Source organism: Centrocercus urophasianus, unplaced genomic scaffold (assembly GCF_019232065.1).
Source record: "Centrocercus urophasianus isolate 14NV4802_14NV808 unplaced genomic scaffold, USGS_Curo_1.0 seq_19, whole genome shotgun sequence".
In the NCBI taxonomy this organism is placed as follows: domain Eukaryota; kingdom Metazoa; phylum Chordata; class Aves; order Galliformes; family Phasianidae; genus Centrocercus; species Centrocercus urophasianus.
This window is the reverse complement of record NW_024884744.1, coordinates 18,149,212-18,169,358: the sequence shown is the minus strand read 5'-3', so window position 1 is coordinate 18,169,358 and position 20,147 is coordinate 18,149,212. Positions and strand designations below refer to the sequence as shown.

At 52.0% G+C, this 20,147-nt stretch overlaps 1 protein-coding gene across 1 annotated transcript in view; it reads right to left on the bottom strand.

Annotated features, from left to right (window-relative positions):
* The window catches only part of PIK3CB (phosphatidylinositol-4,5-bisphosphate 3-kinase catalytic subunit beta), an 89,814-nt gene extending 87,454 nt beyond the window's left edge, over window positions 1–2,360 (bottom strand). Inside the window, exons 1-2 of the mRNA XM_042820445.1 lie at window positions 2,320–2,360; window positions 321–429 (exon numbers count right to left, since the gene is read on the bottom strand). The gene's annotated coding sequence lies outside the window, so the exon portion shown is untranslated. The remainder of the gene's footprint in view (window positions 1–320; window positions 430–2,319) is intronic.
* Window positions 2,361–20,147: the final 17,787 nt, after the last annotated feature.

The window sequence follows — 20,147 nt, the reverse complement described above, 5'->3', positions numbered from 1 at the left end:
TTGCACTCACAGCCCCATCCATTAACAATGTTGACCTTGAAGCAGTCCTGACAGCAAGGCTGCAGAGGAACCAAGCAGCAGAACATCTGCATGTAGCTGCATTCAAGCAGAAAGGCAGCCCTCCGGCACGTCCGACCCAGGATTGCCGACTGCTGCACAATTGTGCCGTGCTGCACAGCCAAGAGCAGCACCTCTGGGAGGGCAGCTCGCATGGGGCCACTGAGTGCAGCCTCACCTCTTCTCGACCCCACAGCTCAGCCAATCAGCACCGTGAACTTGAAAACACTGCACTGGCACTAGCAAAGAGCCAGTTTACTCACCTGTGAGCTTCCCCCGTGTGGCACCTGGCTGGGCTGCTTCATCGTCAACAGTTTCTTGATGTAAAATGGCACTCATCCTGAGAGATGCTGACAAGGTGTTTTCTTCCTCCTGCAAAAGAGGGAGGACAGCTGTGGGGTTTACTTTAACAGTCACCATCTGTAAAGTCACTGTAATGTCTGAAATATTTTTCTACTTGTTCATTATAAGGTCTACCAACTGCTACAGAATAGCAAGGGCTGTAATAGCAGCACTGCACATAAAGGATAGCTTTAATTACGTGCACAGTATCTATGTGAATCTCAGATAGCATCTTCCTCATAAAAGGCGGGGTTGGGTTGTTTGCTTCTTATCCTCACAGTCTGGAATTTGATTGCTTCTTATGATGTAATATTCATTTGGCTGGGCTTTAGTTAATTACTTAGAGTGGTAATTAAATTAACCTTAAGTTTTTGTTTGTTTGTTTGTTTCTGTTTCTGTTTTACAGAGGGTTCTTCAGCAGTCCCAGCCTGTTCAGTTAAATCCCCAAGCACTGGAAAGTAAGCTCACTGTGACAGTGCTGCCAAGTAACTCAAGTCACTGAGAAGTGACGTGGCTTACCCAAGCTCTCAGCTAACTCTGTGGTTTGCTTTTAACTGTTCTGCTATCATAACTGTGCTAAGCAGTCATTAGACTCAGCACAGGTAAACAGATCAGGCCCTTGCTGAGTCAATGGCACAGTCAGGAGAATTCCAACATCCTGCCACAGACAACGATGCTTAAGGCACACTACAAAAGGAAATGAAAGTCTTCAACTTTTCTGCAGGAGCAACTTCCCCTGATGTGGTCTAGCCAACCAGTTTTGACTATGGCTTGGCTGAAAAAACAAATGTTACTTCCAGATGAACATAGCAGTCATGGAATAAAATCATTTGCGTGACTATGACTATTCCAGAATACTGCACATATAAAATCCAATGTGATAGGTGCACTGGGAAGACAGAACCAGTCTCACAGACCACCAAGATGAGAGCTACCAACAGCTTTATATAGTTCCTCATATATACAGCTTTGTATAGTTCCTCACTATACATGCAGCATGAGACAGCCTTCATTTCTCATTTCTCCTCCATAAATTAATCAGCAAAGCATGAATCAAACTCTCCCTCATCACTTCAGGAAGAGGTTTCTTGCAGATGCTCACTTCCAGCCAAACAACAAGGGAAACTTTCAGTGTGGGCCATGTGAACACATACCTGGCAATGAGTTACACAAGCATTTGCTGAGACAGCACTGGAATGTCAGCAAACAGGATCTTTGGGTCTAACCCCAGCTTTGGAGGCAGCGAGCAGCCTAAGTCATCACAAACAAGATACCCAACCACACCAACATGCAGATTTGTTTTGAGCAAATGGTGAGCCTCCCTGCTTTAAAAGCCATGGTTTTATTCTCTGTTCTGCATGCAGCCCACTTGCAAGCAGGTTATCTGCAAAACAGGTGAATGACCTTGGCCTCCTTAAAGGAAGGATAACTGGCTTTTAAGAGTACAGGTGCCAGCAGAAGCAGTGGAGCATGTGGGTCTAGACATCATGGACTTCTGGGCATTGGTAAACACTAATACATTTCTCCCCCTGTACTGTTTTCTCTCATCATTCTGTGGGCAGAAGAGCTGCAAAATGGGTCAGAGCCACATACAGCACGTGACACTTGTGAGCCCTGACCTTGTGGCCCATAAAGTGATAGTCAATTGTAACACACAGACCAACCCTGGAAGCAACAAAGACACCACCCAGACCACAAAAGACTTCAGGATGAGGCCCAGTTATCTGTTTATTCTGTCTTTTTTTTTTTTTTTTAAGTTGGAAAAAGCAAACCAATGACAAAGCTTTTGAATTCTCTGCCATGTACAGTCATTCCCTTTGACCCATGCACTTCATGTGCTTGTTGATGCCAATGCCCTGTAACCGAGAGCTGCTGCCGTCTGTCACACACAAGTCCTCATTATGTTGCATAACAAATTACCTTTGTTGCCTAAGAGAATGGCACAGTGCATTTTGTTGTTGCCTCACATAAACTCTAGTCCTGAGAATTCCACTCTGCACTGATGCATCACTTCTGTCTGACAAGTGCTTTATTTCTGTTGTTAAGCAGCAAGCTTCATGATACGCAGGCAGCCACTGATCCTGAAAAACAAGTTTAGAGATACATACATACAGCACTATTATGTCTGCAGAACAATCGGCCACGTGGATTCTGACTGCTGCCGTAACGCCGGGCTTAGAGGCCGCAGTTACATCCTGGGAGACAGCTCTGTGCACTCATGGCTGGCAGTCACCTGATGTTTTGGTTTGCAAGCAAAAAAACACTGTCCTAAAGAAACAAAGAAAGTGGCAGAACAGCAAAGTAATTTTAAACCAACAAAGAATTCACTGTGTTTGCGTTTTCTGGTTATCCTACTGCTTTCTTAATGTATTTATCCAACTGCATTATCTGTTGTTTTAGTGTTTAATTATTGCTTAACTGAACAGTATTAAATTGCTAATTTTTATAGAACAAAGTGTTAAAAACCTTACCAAATCCATCCATCCATGTGATTACAAGATGTTAGACCTCACCGGATTCTTCTTCTGAGTCTTCTTTGTTTGTGTTCAGCACATATTTCAGGGGAAGAACAACATTTATTGCCAGGCTTCTAACAGCGTTCCCTTTTAAGAAAATGTTTTGGTTGGCAGCTTTTCCTGCTGGCTTATGACCAACACTCTATAAGTGGAAAAATAGTGGTGATATCTACGGGCCAGATTTTGCCACTTCTTTTAAGAAGTAATGCTATCTTACTTTCACATGTGCTGGCTGAACGTTCTACTCGGGGCAATACTAGGAGCCCACTGATGGCTGCTCCCTTCTTTCTCTGGACAAAATCCATAGATAGAGAAAAAAATCCCCAGTCATTACTTAAGCAAACTTCAGTGAAGTCTGAATTGGCCTGTTGGGATAATCTTATATGAGGGTAACGAAATCTGGATGCCGGCTGGTTTGAAGCTACATATTGTGACATACTCTCCTAATTCTTAAAGAAACACATATTCCAATCTCCAATATATAGTTGTCTTTTATATATTCCCCAAATCATCTGTAACAGTTGTATTTGCGTTTTCATCAGCTCTCCTATGTGTCCTAACAAGCATTGTTTCCACTGCTCACCCCATGTTGTATGTGGCCAACAGTCATCAAATAAATCATTTGAGACACTGCTAGACAATGGGTGAATAAGTTACTGCTGAGGAATTGGGTTTTGCCTCCATTTACTGGCCGTAGTTAGAAAAACTTCAAGCCAACTTTCAATTACAAGGGATAAAATAGAGACCAGTTCAGTCTGGGCTTTTTAAAAGAGAATTCAATAAAGTAATAAGGCATGGTCATTTTCAGACACTGCTGCTCACAGTTAATGGTGCCAATACAAAACCCACCTGTGTATTACTGCAAACAGCTTAGGAAAGCCCTCGTGGCAATGTGCAGCTATGATCAAAGCTGTCAACAAGTTGTCTGGATGTTTGAGTTCTTTTTTTCACTGTCCCATATCTATCTTTGCAGGAACCCGAGATACAAGAACACTGCACAGCCAACATTACGTGAAGTTGTACTGGTACTCTTATAGCTTGTGTAAAAAAGCACGAGCCATGGTAAGCAGCACTAGGAAGGAAGGAAGATGACAGACCTGCCTGCCTCAGTGCTAAACAGCAGCCCTCAAGCTGCTGCTTCATCCAACTTTCAAGGATACCACTGATATGGGGCCTGGAATTTTCAAAGGAAGACTGAAAGGCCAGGACTTGTGAGGTCCTGAAAAAGAGGGGAATAAGAGAAGGCTCAATGCAAATATGCCCCAGAATAAATAGTCAATGTAGTAGACAGGAATTTAGCTCTTCCCTGTCTTTGTGTTTGAGTGTGAGGGAAATGAAGGAGGTGGAAAATTCAATTCTCAGGAATGGAAATGCATTTTCACGCAGGAATCTACCATGAGTCTAGACAGAGTCTGAACACTAAACATGGGTGGATAGTAACCCAGGTCCTGTAATGCTCAGTGTATTTTGAAACCAACACTGGACTTACTGCCCAAGTGACTGCCGCCAGCTGCAGGCAGTGAAGGCAGCCCCTCACAGCGCTGTGTTCCTTGCAGGGACGGGCACAGAGCTCAGCAGGCACAGCCCTCCCTCGCCACGTCTGGTTTCCCAAACAGGAGGCCCAAGTCTGACTGCAATAAAACCACTGTTGATTTTAAGTCCATCACTTGGACACGGAACTCCTAGTAAATAAAACCTCAGAGGAATGTTATCCTCAGAGCCATGGCTGGGCAAACAAGTCCACCAGCTTTCATTTCCTTTCTTGGATGGCATCAGAACTGCTGCTCAAGTCAGAAGGATTTCAGAAGCTGTCAAGGAAGAGAAATATTGTCCTTCTTCCTAGAAATCACGGGGTGCTGCACCGGCTCCACACACTCCCCTAAGCAAACTTCAGTGGAGTCCGAATTGGCCTGCCGGGGCAACCTGAAACAAGGGTAACAAAATGTGGATGCCGGCTGGTTAGAAGCTACATACCGTGACATACCCTCCTAATCCTTGCAGAAACGTACGCTCCGATCTCCAACATAAATTGTCTTCTACACGTTCTTCAAACCATTCAGCCGGCACATCACCCCACGGCACGATACAAGGGCTCAGCAGGGCGCTCTTACTGCTGAACCCCCTTCCCCCTCCTTTCCCCGCAGCGCGGGTTCCCCCGGCCCGCTCCCGGCCCAGCACCGCGCTGCCGCTCCCCCCGCGGGGCGGGCCCGACACCCGGCACGGCCGCGCGGCGCTGCCCGGGGCGCTGCGCCATGGCGCCACCTGGCGGCCGGAGGCGGCGCACGCAGCTGTACGCCTGAGCCGGGAGGTGACGTCTCTGCCCGGCACCACCGCGTCGTCTGACACAGCCATAATTCCATAAACAGGGGAAGAACAGGAGAGGGACACGTGGGGTAGGACAGCCTGGAGAGCGGCCGTGCGCTTCGATGGAAAGCCCTTGAGAGCTGTGTGTTTGTCCAAGGCGTTCGGGTCAGCACCCCGCATCAAAGGGAAAAGTGCAAGCGCGGTTTGCAAGGAGAGAAAGCAGAGCGAGCTTGCACTGCCTCGGAACAGCGCTAGCTGTAAGAGCGGCTGCAGCATCCCCTGCTGGAAACAAAAAGCACTACGGCAAAGCGCAGGCGGCTGAAGGAGCAAAGGAGACTTGGAAATTGAAGCTGCTCTTACAAAATAAATCAATAAAATAAAAAATAAAAGACAAAGTGGAAACCGGAATCAGAAGAAGGGTGACTGAAATGAGAGTTTTGCCACTTTTCTCTGCAGTTCATCTGCATCTTTTAGGACACACGGACCTTCTCTGCCAAACCCACCGGTGATGGGTTTCTGCACCTCTCACGGGCATTTCTTTACCTCCAGACCTAATTCACTTCCTCCCGATGAGGGAGGTTAGATGTTAGGCCATATCAAAAGGCCAATGGTTCCTCACTCAACTGTCCCCCTTGGAGGTCTCCAAGGCAGATGCAGAGTGACGAGACAGTCCTGAAGCCAGAGTGAGACAGAGTGGTGTGGTCCAGACCTACAGGATCAATGGACAGACACGGATGGGACTGAGCTGGAGCCCAGCACCCATAACACATGGCTCAGGCTGCGGTGGAAGGGCACAGGAGCAGCTGAACTGCTTCATATGCAGAGGTATGGGGTTGAGACTCCAGGTGAACTTGATCCAGCTAATTAGAGTCTATTAGTGGCCTCAGGGTCCTGACACTTACAAGAGTAGTGTTGCTGACTGTAGGGTTATGGTGCTTCCAGAAGCCTTACTGTTAGCCAAGAAGGGGGTCTAACAGAAAATAGTTGAGATCAAAGCATGAGGAGAGAGTGCTAATGTGAAGTAACGTGGCTGTAGCAAACACATGCAACACATCTCAGCAAATAAAGCTTGGCTTCCCTAGAAGTGGCACTTGCAATGAGAGCAGCTTCCTCCTGAAATGACAGAAGAGAGATCTCAACTCTGTTACTGACAGTGTAGGAGACAAAACTGAGGAACAATGTATTTTGAAATTAATTGGGGAAAACACACAAACAAACAAACAAACAAACCCACAACACGACGTTATTTCAGTGTTTTACCACAGTATCTGTGATCCTGCAGTTAAAAGCAGGGCTAGGGGAAGCAAATATCAGTTTCAGTAGATTTAGTTCCATTTAAAAAATTGATATGCACCCTGCCTCCCTGCACTAGTGATCTGCACTTTCAAGACAACTCAAGCTTCATTGTTTTCGATTTCCTCAGCTCCAGCCCCCCTGGAAAACATTCACTGTGCACATCACATCTCTCCAGATTTTATTCTCATTCCAAGCCTGTGAGTACAAATATAGCAACACCACGCTCTCTGCATGCACCGTTACAAGATGTGCTGAAATGTCAGATGCTAAGCAGTACAAAAAAGCACTTTACCACATTCTTGTTGATGTGAAATGTAATGGAGAAGGCAGAAACTGCTTTAACTTCAGCTGATTTATTAGATCCAAATACTCTCCTCCTTTCATGTGGCAGCAGTAGAGCTATTAATGCTGCACTGGTTTCTACAGAGCTTGCAATGGTGCGCTGGTAAAAGCACAGCTCGAGAACAATCTGACTTCTGCAGGGCTCTGACCACAGCTCCCTTACCGCAGGCAGAGCACTGCAGGAAGGTGAATCCAGCAGAGAGGAGCAGGTGATACCCCTCTGTGGGGAGGAAGCCGGGGGGAGGCTGGGAAGCTTCCTACCTTGCAGCCATTGTCTGCCCGCTTCCTCTGCCCCACAGCCAGGGAAGCCATCAGTGACGCAGCTGCTGTGGCCGAGTGAACGCAGCAGCGGTTGCAGGGCTCCACAACCTGCCCAGAGTCGGTTCTTGACAATTAGCAGCTCTGAGTGACTCAAATTAAAGCAATGTAGGGGCATTCCCTGTGGTTGGGTTTGTTTCTTGTATTACCAGAAACTGCTGGTTGGCCGTATTCCTTCTGCACATATGTATTATCCACAAAACGTAACTCAACTCGAATTTTTGAGGTACAACACTTTCTCTCCTCCTGGATGAGAAATAAAGCAGTTTGTCAGACCATGAGTCTTCAATGTGAAAGGAAAAAAAAACCAACCAAGTTTCTGTTCTGATAAATTTGCATGTCCTCAGGAAGTGAAGGCCAGGGTATCACTTTGTTCAAGCTTTCCAGACAGCTCAAATAATAAGAATACAACCTCAAAGAAGTCAGCTATGATGTGAATCATTGCTCATAAGAGAAGATGTAATCGCTGCCTTACAGTGGACCTTAACCAATGGGACTGATATGCTGAACTCTGTCCAAAGGAGAAAGTGTGTGTGCAAACGGCAACACCTTCTCCAAAACCAAAGCCTAGTGTAAAGGAAGCTCATGTGGGAACTCACCTGTCCTCACGCTACCCCCAAATGCAAGGTATCTGTGAAGACAGCAGGAGCTTTCTGCCCACAGAGAGTGTTATCTACCTGCTTTTACAGGAGATTTAAGGAGAGGAATTACGCTGTGTGTCATTAGGCAGTTATCACGGATTGTCGACATGTCGGTTTTTGCAGGGGTGTCTGTACAGTCCCCCAGATAAACACATTGCTCCCTTCCCCTCCAAGGACATGGCACAAATCTGCCCTGACCATCAACTGGTCAGCCACAGCAGCTGTAAAAATCCTCAGGCTATAAGAAAAGTGCAAGGACAAATTTGTTTGGAATCAAATGTGAACTTCGCAGTGGGATAAGCACCAGGTTAAGCTGAAGCACCTCAGGAGCATCTCTTAAACAAGCAGTCCTCAGTTCCTCCTCTCTGCTGGCAGGAAGCCTCTTGACTTCGGCATATCACTTTACTCAAATACTTTCACATTTTCCTAATGTTGAAATTCTAAACTGTCACAGCAGCTAAATACAGGAACAAAGCAAACCCGAGTATATGAGAAAGAAAAGACTATTTCATGTCTTTTCTGATTTTATTAGTAATATTTTTTTCCTTTTTCTAGAGTTTCTTGCTGAACTGGTAAATAAATTCTTGTTGCCAAACCTGTGCTTAATCTGATGTTTCTTTCATTTGCTATAGACTCTTTCAGCCAAGGTTCCTCTGTGAATCCAAGTTCCCCACTCTGCTCTAGTCACTATATAACCCACACTTGTGGGAACAGTCCTCGTTGGTGCTGGAGGAGTGAATCTTATCTGGGGGCGATTCGGTGTAAAGTCTCTGATACCACAAACACCAACAAATGCTGCAGTTTGGGTCTCACAGTCTGAGTACAAAATCTAAACTTCTGGCTCCGTTTCTGGTTCTGGTCTCTGTGCAGGTGTCACTAACAATTTCCTCCCCTGCAAAGGGAAATGTGTGACCCATGCTGGGACCCACAGGTGCCAGTGGAGCAGAGCAGCCCCTCGTGCTGCCTGGCATGTGCACCTCAGGCTGCTGGGCTGGGCTGCATTACCTGAGTGCTCTGAAGAACCACTTGCTTCAGTGGTTTTGGGGTCAGCTCCTCCATCTAGAGTGTTAGATGTGACCTGAAAACACGGTACAGCACAAACAGCCCTCAAGCATTTCTCTTCATCTGTCTACAATAAGTCCAGCTAACTTTTGCCATCTTCTGGAGCGAAGGAACAAAATGAGAATTCTTAGCTGTGTGTGTGCATTCAAGCTCTGAGCATTAAGCAGTTTTTCACAGCCCCTTCTCCAGGCATTCTGAGGGAGACTGCAGATACCCCTGAGAAAGCTCCTGCTGTGACCATGGTGCTGTGCACACTCGTCTCACGCATTTGAGGCTCCAACACTGAGGATGTGACTCACTTCTGCATTATGCAGCAGTGACCATAACTCTGTACTTTATTTAGCTGGTTGCTGTTTATTTGCTATTCTCAAAAACATCTCTAAGCTTGCAGATATTTTTTTAACCATTTCAGTCTCCATTCTCCAATGCTGTTTTGGTTCAGCCTCTGACTCCAGAAACAGTTTCTATCTGGTTGTCCTTTCTTGTTCTGTCTCTGTTCCTCCCTCCTGTTGTTAAAACGCTGGCAATCTTTTTATGTCATCCTTTTAATTTCCTCAGAAGTTTCAACTTACATTTTTTTACTATATTTAGTGATAGCAACCCTGATCTCCAGTTCATGCCTATGACCAAGTGGGTGTCACCATCCTGCCCAGGGGCAGGTCGGTGCAGGAAGAGCAAGGAAGAGATGAGGGGGGATGAGGAGGCTCTGAAGATGCCACAGCTGGGGTGAAACTCAGGGACTTGGGCAGACTCTAAAAGAGACACCTCTGAAAAAGAAGAATTTGGTATTTCTTTGTCACTAGCAAGCCCAAATGTGCTTTGCTGAATTCAACATCAACTTTGCCATTGATTTCAATCTTTGTAGACTATAACTCATCTTCTTCACTGTCTTCATCAGAAATACTAAGGCACACAAGGAATGTGGAGGGAAGACTTGGGGTTTCCCAACAAGACTTTCAGCATTGCAGCCCGATGGGAAGAACTACTCAAAATGGAGCAGTGGTGCATTTTCCCTCGACTGAAATAAACCTTTCCTTCATGGGAGAGCTGCGCTTTCCCGTGGACAGTGAACTCACTTCCTTCTGCTTTGTTTATAGCTGCATGGGAGGTTTTTCCTCTTCCATTCCCTTTTCCAAGAGCAATGAGACAATAAGACATTGTTAAATGTTAAACACACAGGTTTCTGTTTCTTGTCTTACAGAATAACAGAACTCTTAGAATTATGAGAAATGAATCAAAGGATGGGAGGAAATGGTCAAATTTCACTCAGATTTTTATCCAGAACAGCAGAAAAGACATTAAGAAAAAGCACAGAAATGGTTGGAAGTTTTTTTTTTTTTTCTTCTTTCCCCAGAAAAAAAATTACAATTTAACTGTATAATCTTCAATGAACTTGTGAGCCACGCTTATACTTGGAAACTTTTTACCTCAGTACAAGTGATTTGGATAACGTCAGCTGTAACGAGGCACATGAACTAAGCATGCAGCTCACTAACAAAATGCAGAGATGCCATTTCTGACAGCACCAGGAAACTGTTCATCACCAGACTAGAAATATGCCTGGAAGGCATCCCTAGAGGGACAAGGGACCTGTGCAATCAGACAAGGATCTGAAGATAACTTTGGAGAAGTGGAAGCTCTCCAGAATATATGGAAGAAAATGGAAGGAGTCCAACCCCCTTCACACCCTGGGGAGGACCTCTAAAGCAAGACCAAATGGAGCTGGAATGGCTCGGGGAAAACTGGAAACCAGCGCAAGCCCAGCAGCCGGCTGGATGGAAACACTCAGCCAATGCCAATATCCAGCAAAACATCAGTGAAAATGCAAGATGAGGAAATTTTCCACTATCCACAATATACTGGCTGTGGAGAGATGACCAATGCCAAATATTTTTATGTTATTTGTGTTAGCAGCATTCTGGCAAATAGCTTTAAAAACCACAGCTCCTGTCTGTGCACATACCTGGGAGATGCTGTTTCCTCAGGCTGCTACTGCAGTGAGGTAGCTCACCAGAAACACAACCAAATGTTAATGACATTGAGGTCAGTGAGTGTGATAGTTTGACCTGAAGCAAGAGAAGATCCTGTTTGGCACGAGCAGCTCGCCTGCTGCAGCAGAAGCTCCTTGGGATGCTGTGCTCCAGAGAAACACATATCACACTGATCTGCCCACTCCAGAAGCCCCATCTATTGTTCCCCTCCTGAAGCCAGGGTGATGATTGTGTTCACATCCACTTTTGCATACACCAAAAGCCCACACCTTACTGGGCTCAAGTATAAAAGTCTAAGCCAAAGATACAGAACTGATGCTCTCAGTATCCCAAAGCCAAAGGTGGAAGGTGATGGTAAAGGGCACATTCTAGAGGAGGCATGGGTACATTCTGATCAATATTTAGCACTGCTAAACTAACAGTTTGCATTGCCTTAGATTAAAATATTGCTTGGTGACTTTTTAGCAAAACAAACAAACAAACAAACAAACCAAACCTTTGAAAACTGATGCCATTGTTAACAGCAGATTGCAGGTAGAAAGATGGACAAAGCAAAACAACAAACAGCAGCGGATTCAACAATAAAGCATTTGCCATAATTGGGATAAGCCAGTGTGTAATGAAAATGTTGCCGTGGATATCAGCACTGAGAAAGCAATTGTATCTCAGCAGTCAGCGCTGAGGTCGCGCGGGCTGCCCGCTCACCAGGAGTCACAGGGAGGCACTGAGCAGTTCCCAAATGTGAGACCAACAGCAAAGCAGAAAGCTCTGGCTGCCAGTGACATTCAGGAAGGGAATTAGTGCTGCTGGGTGTGCTGCACTGTGGGGAGAGCTGCTTCCAGGGGACAGCGCAGGATCTGCAGAGACTGCAATTAAGTGCACTTTCATTTATAAAACTGCATGTGTATAAACATGTAACCATCAAAGGAAAACCCTCCCACATGTTTTTAATAGGTAAGTAGTAGCCTCTAGGTTTGCTCCATCCCTTCATAATCCTAAAGCAAAAGCTGCCAAATTATATAACAAAAATGCCATTATTCTTCTTGCTACTCTCTCTCTATTTCCTATCATATATATCCTTCCTTGTTCTTTGTCTCTTTTTCTTTTTTTTTTTTTTTTCACTTCTTCCATTTATTCCCTTCTCTTTCTGCCTCTCCCTACCCCCATTTAGTGGCATTTCATCTCCCCACTCATTCCCGGTCCTTTCCTGCTGCTCATGCTCCTCTGCCTCATGCCCAGTCCCTCCTTTCTTTCATACTGCATTAACTCTAACCCTGCTCGATGCACTCTGACAATCTATCTGTTTTTAATTGTTGCACTAAACATAGCTGGACATTTCAGAGACCATTTCAAAGTCTTCATAATTCAACTTGATTCCACGTACTTGATACAAGAGCCATATGGTTTTGTGGATCACGTATTGTTTCGCACATGTGAATGCTTATGGAGCAGACGACTGTTTGGGTATCAGTTGCTCACACTTTCTGAGCTGTAAATTAATTTTGTGCTATGTAATAACACTGATGCTTGGAAATGTGCAGAGATTTTCTCCATACATCTAAGAATGCCCTATAAATATCATGTCTGAGGGCTCTCAATCCATTGCCAGGAGCTCTGCTCACAGTTCCTCGTAGCTGCTGCCAGTTTTTGTGAGGTGTATTGGTTCACCCCACCAAATTCACTGATTTACTGATTGGTAACTCTATTGTCTTCTCAGCGCAGTGCTAATAGTCTTTACTCAGACAAATCCTTCCTGCATCACACTCTGGCATAAAGTCTTTAAAGAAGGAAGGAGAAGAGGGTGAACACTGTAATTGATTCTGTCGAAGGCGTGTAAGAGCTGACATCTCCTTTTCAGCAGCTAAAGAATAAATCAAATGCTAAAACCCTACCCTAGGTGTGGGTGTCTCCTGCACACTTTGTATCAAATGTGTGCATCTCCAGAGAGAGGAGGACAGAGACAAGCACTAAATGGAGTGGAAAAGTCCTCACACTGATTCAATTAGGGCAGTATATGTTGTAATATAGCTTCAAGGGATAACCGAAACTTTTGGAGGGTGCTTCCTTTTTTTTTTTTTTTTTTCCTCTCTCCCTTTTTCTTTTCTTTGGCTGCTGCCACATGGAGCTCATTTCACATTTCAGCTGCAGTGTAAGTGATACGGGAACCAGTATCACACTGTGGCTGATCCACTGCTGCCAAATGCTCGATGCCCTCCTCCAAGTGGGCTGAGGACACAGCCACCCACAGCTCCATCTTTGCACCCCGCTCCTGCCCTGCTGCTTTTCACACAGAGCATCCTGTCAGCAAACAGCAAGTGGCCACCAGAACGGACTCCCTTCATCCGGCTCTCGGGTAAAGCACCGAGGTTGGATCAGGGCAGTTGTGCACAATGGTGTCATGAAGCACAGGATGACAAAGAAGTACTGTTCAGCAAGTATATCAACAGAAGTAGATACACCTAATGCAGTGATGATGCCCTGACTGTTATTTCCATTCTGATTTGTGCCAGCAAAGGTGCAGTGCCTGCAGTCCAAGTAAATTCATCGTGTGTGAGGCTGCTTTTCATTCAAGGTGGGCAACAGCACAAAAGTACAGAAAGATTTCTCTGGGGTATCCCAGGGGCTGTGGCTGCTTTGTGTTATTGCAGCAATGCCCCGGTTTCATTCAAGAAGCCAACAAATACAACGATAGCAATAAAGATAACCACAGCAGATTTTCCCCTCCTGATGGAGGACCCCTGGAACTCCCAGTGCACCGTGAAAGCCTTTGCACACACACACTTCAAGCTTCGCTTCTCCAAAACTGAGCCCCGCTTTAGTCTTTGCTTCTCAGAAAGTGGATGAGATAAATATAAAGCGGCCCGGAACACCTCTGCACACGTGTCTGTTCACCACGGCACATTCCCTGGCCGAGGCCCTTCGGTCACACAGCAGCACGCTACAGGGCAAGCTACGATGCTCTCTCGTGGCAGCATGGCAGGGGAGGGCGGCCCTCTCCGCACGGCGGTTCTGCCCGGCTCTGGGCGACGCGGTGCTCGGGGGGTTCGGCGCTGCCGTTGGCAACGGGATGGCACAGAGTGGGGGAACGGTCGGCACCTCCGTTGCCGTCTTTCCCCGGCAGCCCCGCTGTAAGGCAGCAAATCCTCGCTGGGGCCGCTCCCCGCCGACAGCCCCCGGCACAGCCGGGCAGCGCGGAGCGGGACCCCGGGATTCCCCGCAGCCTCAATCAGAGCTGAGCCGGGGGAGGGTGGGGGAGCAGCGCGGTGCAGCCGAAGCCGTTCATCCCTCGCACCTGGTGGTTCATCAACCTCGCCCCGAGCGCGGGGTTTCTCTGCGATTCATGGTAGCAAACTACTTCTTTAGATGCTTCATGGATATTCAGCTCCTTTTCAAATAAGTGACAACAGCTGATCTAAAAAATAGTCTGAGAACTCGCGCAGGAGCTGATGAAGTGAGAGCACATCGAGCCCTGCTACAGCGGGAACTCAGCTCTCTTCGCTGCACCAATTGCGTACCGCTGCCGGCATCCGGAACGTGAGCAATGTATGGAAAGTGCCATTTCCCAGAGCCGTGCCCCTTTCTTTCCTTTCTCTTCACATTTTGCAATCGGAAGCTCGTTTGCTCAAGCCCGATATACCGCACAGGGCCGGGGCTCCGCCAGGGGGCAGCGCAGGGCCGGGTCGGGTCGGGGGGTGCCCGAGGCCACCTCCATCCCCTCCGTCCCCTCCGTCCCTTCCATCCCCTCCATCCCATCCCGGCCCCGCCCGGCCCCCGGGCTCCTCTCCTAGCCCCGCTCCGCTCCGCCGCCGGCAGCGCGCCGTGCCCAGCAGCCCGGCGGCCCCGGGGCTGCGGCTCGTTAGGCCGTGTGCGGCTTTAAAGTCCCAAACGGGTAATGGGGAACATCAGAAAGACATTCGGGTGAACTCTTCGCCTCTAATGGGAAACAGTTGAGAGCTCCACCAAATCTGTCACTTTTTAAATGGAAACATGAAAAAAGGCTGAGATAAAACAAAACAAAGAAAAGGAGTTGGAATAATGCACTTTGATTCAGATACTGAAAAACTTTCCTCAAGGAATGGAAAAACTGATGGAAAAAAAAAAAAAAAAAAAAAAAAAAAAAAAAAAAAGGCCAACCGCGATATGACAGTGCCCGCAGCACTGTGAGCAGACATTCCTGCCTGTAATCCCCTCACTCTCTTCCCACTCTGGGGAGGGAAAAATCCGTTCCGCGATGGCTGGCAGAGATGTGCGGACCTCGGACGCTGAACCGAAGGCTCCCGCCGCTATCCCGGGCAGCGCCGTCCGAGCGGGGCTCCGCCACCCGCGGCACGGGGCCGAGCCAACGCCGGGAGAGGAGCGGGGCCGCATGGCGGGGTGCGGCCGGGGCTCCTTACGGGCACTGGGATCGGTGACATGCAGCTAAGGGGGTACTACAAATTCTTCCACTAAGTTCAGAGCTCTCCCCCGTGCCCCGGAGGCGCAGCGGGAACACGGATGCGGCCCGCAGTGGGGACACGCCGGGGAAGAGGCCCTGCGGTCGGCACCCCCGACGGGGCGGCCCTTCCCCTGGCGATCCCGGCCCCGCAGCACTGCGTCCCCGGCTGGGGACGGATCGGGGCAGAGCTCGGGCCGCCAAACCCTCGAACTCCTGAAAGCTGGCCGTTCCCGAAGGCCTCCTCTGCCTCAGCCCGGTGACGGCGGGTTCTGTTACGCGGGCGGCCGGGGCTCGGCAGCCCCCCCGCGTCCTCCGCTCCTCTCCGTCGAGGCTGAGGTGTTCTGTTCCCATCGACACTGTTTGTACCCGAGGGCACCGATAAGCTCCCGCGGGGCCCCTCCCTCGGCGGGGAGCGGAGGAAGCCCAGCGCATCGGCTACACCGCCCGCCTCCTCCTGCTTCGTTGTTTTCCGAACGTTGTTAAAAGCAACACCTGGGAAAAAAATTATATGAAAGGACGACAACGAAGCGACTCCTTTTTGTTTTCCCCCGCTTTTGATAATTCCGGACATTATCCCACGCGTCGCTCTCGACTTTCCCCTGTCCTTTCATTGCTTGTTTGGGTTTTCGCGGAGCACAACGATAGCGCGAGAAAGGACCGCAACGCGCGGCCACCGCTGCTCGGGGCGCTCTGGGGGCGGCTTCCCGGCCCCGCTCCACTCCCGGCCCGCAGCCCCGCCGCTCCGTGCCCAGCGCACGGCCGTCGGAGCCCAGGAGGGCAGGAGCGCAGCGTGCGGGGCTGTGCCGCTCTCCCGACGGCGTTAGAGCCGGGCCTCCTCATTTCATCGAAAATCTCATAAAGGTCAAATGCGTAATCGCGCCTAACGGAATGTGCGTGTTCTGTGTGAAAAGGCTCCTTAAAGAGGGAGAGAAGTGAATGAAACGAAGCTTGGTGACACGGCCGTCTGCCCGCGGAGGTGCCGCGCTTATGCGGCTCTGCCCCGGCGCCCGGAGCCGCCCGCACTGCCGGAGGGACGGCGCCGAGAGCGGGCGGTGTGCGGGCCGTGCCTGAGCTCTACCCGGGCCGCCCACAGGCTGTGTGCGGGCTGCGTGCGGGCACGGGCCGGCCCCCCGAAGCCGAGCGGGCAGAGGCGGCGTTGAGCCGTAAGGTGCCACGTGCCGGGGTGTCCCCGGAGGAGCCCCACAGCCGCCGCGTCCCCCAGCAGCATCCCGCTGACTCCGAGCTGCGCTCCGTGCGCCGGGGCCGCGGCCAACGCGAGGCTCCATCGAAAAGCGGATTCCGCTCCGGGCGACTCGGCGTTCATTCGGAACGGATTGCCAGCAGCCCAGCGAGCCCCGCAGCTGCTGGTTTGGCTCGGAGAGCCCCGTGTGGTTTATGAACTTGTAGAGGGAAAAAGGAAAAAGATGTCCATCCAAGTAAACTCTAAGTGAAAACTTATTGATTACCTCCGCCTCCCTGTCTCTGATCTGATTAACCGTTTGCCATCACACTTTCCGAGTCACTTCTGTGCTGGTTTCCCTCTGCCTGAGCTCTGCGAGACTCTTCCAGAAGGGCGCTGTGATGTCGGGACCAACAGACTGTAAACAACCACAAGAAACACAGCGAATGTTTTCAATCCAGCTAGGGGACTAAAACAAACTGCCCGCATCAGGCCGGCCCGTTTCGACGAACGCCTCCCAGGCCGCTGCCGAGCGCACTGTGGAGCTAGCTGGGCTTGGTGGATGCGGGCGGGTGCCGCGCCCCGCCGGGTAGAATCCTCCCGGAACCCCCGACCTGTGCCGCTAGGGTGGGGCTCCGAGGGTGGAGGAGGCACGGAGGGACCCAACGGGCGCGCCCTGCTTCAATCCCAGCGGCCGAGGACTCCCGACTGCACTTATCCGGGCCCCTGCCATCGCCCGTTGTACCGTCGGGTTTTTCCGTCGTGCCGACTGCCCGAGCCCACCTGCCCGAGGCTCGCTGCCCGCGGCCTCTCCTGCGGACGGGCGGGTGGGCGGCCCCGGACTCTGCAGTGAGGCCGGCAAGAGGACCCCCGGTGCTGCTCCCCCCCCCCCACTCCCGTAGGGCCGCCCCGAGGTTGCATCGGCACCGGGCGGGGCCGGACCCCGGGGCGGGTGGGAGCGGGGATCCCGCGGCAGCCCCGAGTGGCAGCGGGGGGCGGCGGTGGGGAGAGGGGCAGCAGAGCCGAGCCGGGCCACAGCCGTCACAGGCGGAGCGGCGATTTTTTAAATAACAAACGTATTTTTTATTTCTGAAACAAAAATATCGTTTTCGGCTTAACAATAGCCGGATCTCTCTGAATGAAGCCTCTGCATATTTTCCTGTTTTAATTGGTTGTATAATAAACAGTCCTGACCCCACACTCTCTTTTCAATGAGTTCAGGGTGAAACGCGGACCATGGGACTGGAAATGACTTTTTCACCACTTAAAACACGGACAAGAATACCAGGAATCAGGCGGCATCGATCGGCCGGGCGGGAGGGGCCTCAAGGTGAGAGAGGCTGCGTGACCCTCCTCGCTCGACCCGCAGCCTCCGGCACCCCGGCCCCGGACATCACAGCCGAGCCGAGTTGAGCCGCGTTGCACCGAGCCGCGCCGAGCCGGCCGGGAGTTCTCCCGACTCAAGGCTACGCACCCTACGAGCACCGCCAAGGCCCGACGGCTGCGCGAAGGGCGGCAGAAGACAAACCGGCGTGCGCAGAAGAGCGCTCCGGGCCCGGCACTGCTGTGGGGCAGCCGAGGGGCGGTGGGCGCCCGCCCAACCCCAGGCCACCGAGCCCTCCCTCCCCTGGGGCCCGTCGCAGCGCTCTGCCCCTCCGGCGGCGGCGGCTCGGAGAGGCTGCTTCCACGCCCGCTCCGTGCACGGAGAGCGCAGTCGTCGCTCTTCTGCTTTCATCTCTCGCCAGCGTTGCATAAAGCCCATAAGACGGGGCCGCTCGGGCGGCACCTCGGGCGAGACCGCGGCCCCGAGTCCCCCCGCCCCAGGCTCCCCCCAGTCCGGCCAGACTGGGGATGCGCGGTGCCCTTTGGCCAACGTTAGATAACGAGCACGGGTCTGGCACGGTGCGCGAAGCCGTGAGACTGCCGCTCCGTGTGGGGTCAGCGGGGCTGGGGACCGCGCGGCCCGGGGCACATCAGAGCCCAACCCGGGCAGATCCCCGGCACAAAACCCGATCCGACCCACTTGGGGCCATTCACGTGGCCCGGATCCGGACCTCGCGGGGCAGCGGGGCTGTCGGGCGGCCCAAGCTGGGGGAGTAAGCACTTGCAAGTAGGGTCAGTCCCCGCCGCCCCGGGCAGCAACGAAACGGGAGGGAAGCAGCGAACCCTGCCAGGATCACCGGGATATGCACCGGGCCACTCCCGGAGCGGCAGGACAAGCCTGGCTCCGCCGAGAGCTCCGCACCGGGCTTCCCGGGCGATGCGAGTCGAAGGCTGCAGCCGAGCCCCGAACACGGCGGCTGTTACTGAACCACACGAGTTTACATTCGGTGCTGCCTTGTTTATAAAATACAGAAAACAATCGCGAAAACATCCTACGGGCGCGACGGCGGCGCGGCTCCGCTGGGTGCCGGGCGCTCGGAGGGCACAGCTCGGCCCCACGCACGAGCAGCCGCTGCACCCCGCCGCCCGCAGTCGCGGAGCAGAGTCCGTTGGGCACGGGCAACCCGAGTGCCCCGAGGCACCTTATGTCCGCCGCCTGTCGTCCAGGAGGGCCTCGGGAAAGAGCCCCGCACCGCACGGCACCGAGAACCGCGAACCGTTCCGCTCCCCATGCTGGGTGCTTGTGCTGCCTGGGGCCGCTCCCCGCGAGTCACCGCCCGCAGACCCCGAGGGAAGCGCGGTGGCTCTGGGGCCCCGTGGCGGCGGGAGGGAGTCCCTTCCGAGCTCACGGCCTCGACGGATCTCGGAGGAAACGAGCGGGGACGGGCAACCCTGAACGAACGAGGAACGGTCCCGTCAGCGCCGTGCAGCGCCGATCCCGGGCACGAAGCGGAGCTGGGCCGATGTGCGGCGGCACCCCCGGCACCCTCGGCCCCGTTCCGTCCTTTCCCTTAGCGTGGCACCGGTGCTGGAGATAGAGCCGCTCCGCTCCCTCCCCGCCGTGCCCGGGCCGAGCCGGGCCCGCAGCCCCCGCGTCCCTCACCGCCGCCCCCGGCCGGAACAGAGCCGCGCGCCGCGCTCCCTCCCGGCGCCGTCCCGCGGTGCCCACACAGAGACGCACAGATCCCCGGCCCCGCTCCGCACGCCGCGCCCGTTTCCGTGCCGGAGCCACGAGACGCCTCGTTCCCCGGGCACGGAGGCTGCAGAGGGCCTGGGAGCCGGGGCCGGGCCCGGGGAGCGCCGTTACTCGGGCTTCGGCCCCGCAGCATCGGCACGGGGCCCGGACAGGCCGCCGGTTCCGTAGCGGCACGGCACGGGTCGGGAGGGCGCAGGGCTGCTCCGCGTCGCTCTGCTCCGCGGCTCCGAGCGACTCGGGAAGAAGCAAAAGCGGAGCCGGGGCACGGCGGGCAGAGCGCCGGGACAGGCCCAGGGCTAACCGCGGGGCCGCACGGAGCCGGGCAGCGGCGTCCCGCGGCGGAGCGACAAACGGCGGTCTCGGCGCTGCCGCTTCTCGGTCCCGGCGCGGAGAAGCGGAGAGAAACAAAAACAATATTAAGAGAAAGGCATTTATTGGAGACCTTACAAGGCTAGAAAGTACATTAACAGTGCTAGGCCACTCTAGAGAAGTTGGTCCCAAAACGGTACTACGCCACAGCATCTATCAGCTTACAGAAACGCTTACACAATCGCTAAGAACTGGCCCCTGTGTTATACACGCTA